Source organism: Ailuropoda melanoleuca, chromosome 3 (assembly GCF_002007445.2).
Source record: "Ailuropoda melanoleuca isolate Jingjing chromosome 3, ASM200744v2, whole genome shotgun sequence".
In the NCBI taxonomy this organism is placed as follows: domain Eukaryota; kingdom Metazoa; phylum Chordata; class Mammalia; order Carnivora; family Ursidae; genus Ailuropoda; species Ailuropoda melanoleuca.
Window position 1 is genome coordinate 135823043 of NC_048220.1, and position 6320 is coordinate 135829362.

The window sequence follows — 6320 nt, forward strand, 5'->3', positions numbered from 1 at the left end:
GAGGACCCTCCCGTTCCCGCGCCCGCGCCTCTGGGGCGCTTCTCCGCGCCGCCATGCCGGCCGCGCTCTGCGGACGGGCGCGGAGCCTCCCCCGTCGGTCAGTCAGACGCCGCGGCCGCCCGCTGGCGCCGGGGATCGCTTCCCCGCGGCTGGCAGGCTCAGGAGGCGCGGGGTGGGGACGGCGGTCCGCGTTCCCGCCCCAGGAGCCCGGGGGCCGACTGACGCGCTGGGCCACCAATGGCAGGCCGCGGCGCTGGTGGGCGGGGCCTGGGGCAGAGATAGGCGGGGCCTCCGCGCACAGACGGGGTCCACTGCTGCTCCGCGTGCTGTGCCGGGCGTGGGAAGCCGCTACTCGGGAGACGTCTTGGGAATTCCACCTGTACGGATCCGGCGATCTCCTTGGCACTTTACATCGAAAGTCCACTGAATGGGAAACAAAGAAACCTGGTGGGTGGGATAAAGAGGGAGAGGGACTCATGCCTTTTTCCGAGGGTACGGAAGGATTCCCATCTCTGGCCGGGACATTAAGCCGCTGGTGGGTCACGGCCATGGGAGGGCGAGACTGGATCCAGATGTAGCTCCCGGCCCAGGGCCTCTTCCACTAGCCTGGACAAATTTTTTGATCTTTATTTTCCCCTAGGTCAGCAGAATGGGGTTATGCTTACTCAGAAGTCACTCACGGTTTACTTTAGGAGCCAAAACCTGTGCGTTATTGACAAAATTAATCCTCTGATAAAATTGTTTATCAAAAGGAAAAAATAAACAGCTCAACAATAAAAAGGCGCTCACAACAAGGTTCTTTTACCCCTGATTTTCTATTCAGAGGGATCCTTTTTCAGAAGAAAAAGGAAGAAAACAAAAGTCCTGGTGAACACTTCCTTTTTTCCCCCAATATACACAGTTCCAGAGAGAAATAGACTTGAATGTGGCAAGTTTGGACACCTTTTGAAACAAATCCCATAACTAAAGAAAGATGTAGAAAACATCGCAATTTTAGGTGGCCCCAGTATAGTTTGGGCAATGTCAAGGGATGGAATCACCTTAATTTTTTCTGAATCTCAGAGCAGAGGATCATAGGTCTTTGGCAACTCCGTAAAATTCCAACAGCAACAGCAATTAATTTAATGCTGGGCGTTGACTGACAGCTGACATCAAGCCAGGCACTCTGAGAATTCTTTTATGTTTTACTTTACATATTATTTCACTTAAACCTCACACCTGCCCATGATGTGGTCACTGCTACTATCTCCAGTGTACAGACAAGGAAACTGAGGCTCAGTAAATGCTAATGCAGAAGTGGAAACAAGATCTGATCTCTCCACCACCCCACCACTCTGCAACCCATGATTCAGAAAAGATAATAAAAATGTTCCCAAACTCTGCTGCATGTTTAGAAAAAAACCCTTTTATCCAAATCAAATGTGAACATAGAGGCATAGTTTTCTGCAGCCATAAACCATGACTCGCGTGTATTGAGCCATGTTACTCATACAAAGTAAATGGCTTAAAATTGCTGTGCCTAATTTAACCTAAACAAGGTTATGAGCAGTGATGAGTAAAACTGTCTATTCTAGAAGCTGAAAAGACCAGGACTAATTTCTTGCGGTATGATAAAATAAAATGTACCGAAGTCCTTTAACCACAAAACAAATTAGCCAGTAGCCTTGTCCCCCTCCGACAAGATAATATTTATGAACACAGCAGTTTGGACTCACCCTGAAATCCTTTCAAATAATTCATGGTCAGGGTTTTGTGGTTTGCTGTAATGTTCATTGTTACTCCAAAAGCTGAGTGGGAGGCCTCTTAAAATGGCACTGTACTTACAGACCTAGACCTTGGAGCCAGACTGCCTGGCTTGGCTGCATACTAGCCACACGGTCTTATACAATTATTTAATCTTTCCATGCCTCAGTTTCCTTATCTGAAAAATGGAGCTCCTATGAGTACCTTCCCCATGGGGTTGTTATGGGGATGAAGTGATTAAATATGTCCAAAACCCTTCGAGTAATGCATGGCACATCATAAACACTATATAAATATTAGTCAAAGGATGTGACTATGCATAGAGATTTGGGCTTTCTGGTCTACTCATGTGTGATTTACTGCATGGCTTAACAAAACAAACCAAAAATGCCCCATAAATATTAAATCATAACATCCCATTCTTCCCCTTCCCTCATCCCCAGCTCCTAACAGTCATCATTCTACTTTCTGTCTTTGACTACTTTCTGAATTTGACTACACTTGCTACCTCATGTAAGTGGGATTGTGCAGTATTTGTTTCTTTGTGACTGGCTTATTTCACTTAGCATAATACTGTCTTTACAATTCATGTCAGAATTTCCTTCTTTTCAAGGCTAAATTAGATTCCATTCCACAGATATATGTATATCTCACACTTTGTTTTTCCATTCATTCATCAGTGGACACTTGGGTTGCCCCCACATTTTAGCTATTGTAAATAATGCTGCTATGAACATAGGTGTACAAAGAACTATTTCCGAGTTTCTACTTTCAATTCTTTTGGGTATAAACCTAGAAGTAGAATTGCTGGATCATATGGTAATTCTGTGTTTAACTTTTTGAAAGACAGCCACACTATTTTCCATAGAAGAAAACACTCCCACCAACAGTGCACAGGATTCCAATTTTTCCATATCCTTGCCAGCACTTCATTTTCTATTCTTTTAATAACAGCCATCCTAATGGGTGTGAGGTGATTAGGGACGCTGAGTATCTTTTTATGTACTTATTAGGTATTTGTTGATCTTCTTTGGAGAAATGTCATTTAAGTTCTCTGACTATTCATCGTTGCAAACGTTATGCCATCATTCTTGATATCCATAAAAATTAAAACCTGAGAAATCCTTATCTTTCTACTTCCCTTTTGCATTGTATCTGAGCATATGTTGCTTCTTATTTATATGAAGTCCCTGAAGTCCTACAAAAATCTTTATTCCAAAATCAAGTAGGGTCAGTTTTTTTAACAGAGGAAATGTAAAGAGGTTACTAGGTGGTGGTGGTGATGATGATGATGGCAGAGTTTAACTGAGCACTTATGAAGTGCTCTGTTAGTGCTCTTTATGTATTAATTCAACCCCTCATTTGAGATATATACTAGTATTATTTCCAATGTGCAGACAAAGGCACTGAGTCACTAGCACTAGGTCATTCAGCCAGTAAATGGCAGCCTGGCATTTGAACCCAGCCTCCAGGGCCATATGGAAAGCATCCTCTAAAAAATAAAAAAAAATAAAAAATAAAAAATAAAAAAAAATAAATCACTTCCCCTGAACTCAACGATTCCCTGAAAGCTGTATTGGATCTTATTCCTGAATGAGCTGAGCCTAGGAGAACCATGGTCTACCCTGCCACCTGCCAGTCTGGACCCCATTGAGATGTCCCATGTCCCCCATGTCCCCCATCACAGCATGAGGGTGACTAAATGCTGTGAGGGCAGACACTAGTGTGAGCCAAGGCCCAAGCTGTCATTGCACAATCATGCTAAGAAATCCAGAGGATCGAGGTAGGAATGGGGAAGCCAAGGTGTGACACTTAACCAGGGAGAGAAGCCAGGAGAGTCTTGAGGGATGGGCCAACATGGCAGGAGCAGAAGCAGGCTTGAAGAGCCTGGAAGCCGTCCATGGGTCACTGGCATAGGTCCTGTGACTCCCCCTAGCTGGGGCCTTTAATCTGTCCAAGCGGGGCCTCCTGCTGTTAGTTCGCAAACTGAGGGCCTACACAGAAGGCAAGGAGAGACCTACGGAAGAGGGAGGCCACTCCAGCTTGGTAGGTGGCACTTTTTATAGGCAAGGGAACTCACTTACGAGGCTTGTCTTCGGCAGCTGCAAGACGATTAGATCTCTGCACCCACCTGCCCAATCTTAAAAATGTATAAAGAGGGCTTAATTGGGTTCAGTCACGCATATGATCCAGATGGTATCAACAACACCTTCCTCTCTCCAGGCTATGTTCTTGGAACAGCTCCCACTGTGGGACTGGTGGGCAGAACGCACATTCCAAGGACTGGGTGTGGGGCGGGAGCCTCCGACTGCCCAGGTCACCCAGCAGTTACATTCTCTTGATGATCTCCTCTAACAAATGGTACAATTCAAAATGTGTCCACTGTGAAAATAACATCAATCAACTAAATTACAACACAATCCTATCAGTCATTTATACCTTAATATTGATAAACCTTGGATCTTTCTGAGAGCAGATGTTGATAAGGAGAGTGCCAAGAGAGCCTAAGAGCTGGCTAATGGGATAAAGGAGGTCAGCTGAGAGCTGTAAAGGGAACTGAAAGATGAAGGGGTGGTGTGCGTGGAAAAGAACTTCATGATTTTGTGTAGGTCCAGAACAGAACTTAGCATTTCCTTATTTTATTATTTTTAGCAAATTCGATGGCTTCGCTCTTCCTCAAATCTGACACCTGTCCTGCTGCCGTTTGGGTAGAGCTGTGTTTGCTTACCACCTCTTTTACCTAGGTGTTTGCACTACCTAGGTGGGCTTTTCCTCTCCTTTCACCTGGCTAACTGGAGTGGTCTTTCCTGAGCTTGCTCCAGCCTGCTCTCCGTTGGGAAGCAATTCCGGACCACCCACGAGCAGTTAGCAACCCAGCTCCACCCTCCTGTGCATTCCTGCTGTTCCCACAGCACCCAGTGTGCTGGAAGCTACTTGTCTGAGTTCTCATCTCTCTCCACACTTGACTGTGAGCAATCAAGGCTGGGGACGTAGATCTGCGTCCTCTGGATCTTCTGCTAAAAGTCTGGTGAACACTGAATGAGTGCTTGCAGAACGCAGTGTATGGCAATCCTGCCTTTCTTCAAGAGCTCACCAGCCACTTGCTGCTTCATCACCAGGCTGAGTCTGCAGACAGATTCCTCTCTTTCTGTACACACGGGCTCTGAGCACTCAGATGTCTTTGCCAATGAATGTGCACTTCCTCCTTCATGCCTGCTAAGGTTTTTAAAATTGCAGGGACAACAGGAGCCTTGCCACATGAAAACACAAATGAAAAAACAAAGTCTCTGTATAATTTGAAGATTAAGTAAAAATATATGGAGAGTCACAATCTCTAAAACTTTTGGATCTTTTACTGGGCTTGCAGTTCTGATTAACCAACAAAGCTTTTTTTTTTTTTTTTTTTTTTTTTTTTTTTTTTTTTTTAATTTAGTTAAAGAGGAACAAACTGTAGCCTTCATGGCTTTGTCTACTCCACCCTATCCCCATTTTTAGAAGTAAATCAAGGAGTACAGAAAAAAATCAGAATGCTCTTTTTCTCTGACTCATTGATTTTTTGGGATACCTGGGCAGACTGACTCCATTAGTTAATTGCTTTTCTAGCCTCGAATTTTGCTTCAGGGGTGACATCTAAGAGAGAGCAGCTGGTGGAAGAGAGTGAATCTTAGAACCATCTAGGTCTGGGCTCCCACTGTTGATTACTTGAATGATAATGGGAAATCACTTATCCTTTCTGCATCTCAGTTTTCTTTACTGTAAAAGGAATAGAATGTACTGGATGATTTCTCAGACCCTATCTAACCCTATAATTATGATTCTGAGATGAGCATTTGCTTCAACAGGTTGGTTTAAAAACGTGTGGTGTATCTCAGTGATTACGTATCAGGCAGCAAATAAAACTCAGGATATCAAAAATATTGAATGACACTAGAAAGACTCATATTTGTTTTTGGGGAGAGGGGAAGAAATGTTCTTTCCTCCTGGAGGGAGTTGCTGTTATGTGGATTAGAATTACAATGGGAACTTCTGCAGCCTTTATGTCACTATGAGGAAAGCTCCTGATACTGACACGTATATGGAGGAAGTGGAAATGAGGGCCTTATTACATTAAGCTCCGGATTTAGCCATACCCAAAGCAATACTCCTGTGAGCCAAGAAACTCCTCTTCCTCCCCTCGACCAACTTTTTTAGCTTAAGCCTATTTAAGATAAATTTCCCATCAGTTCCAAGTGAAATAACACTAGGATAGTGTATGCAGCCAAGTTGTGTAGAGAAAAATACTTATTCACAGAGAAGTGTTGGAAGAATAAATCCCAAAGTACTAATAGTTGTTATCATGGGTAATAAGATTAAAGACTATTTTTTATTTTCTTCTGCATACTTTTCAGTATTTTCTAAATTTTCCAAAATTATATATGACTGGTATAATTGTTAAACCTTATTTTAACACATGATCCCTTAAGAAACCGCAGAGACTTTTCTGTGTTATAGAGAAACACAGAACAAAACTTGCTCCTTGTTTTGACCCTTTTATCTGAGGTTCAGTTTTGATACACTATTGATGTTTCTTGTGGAAC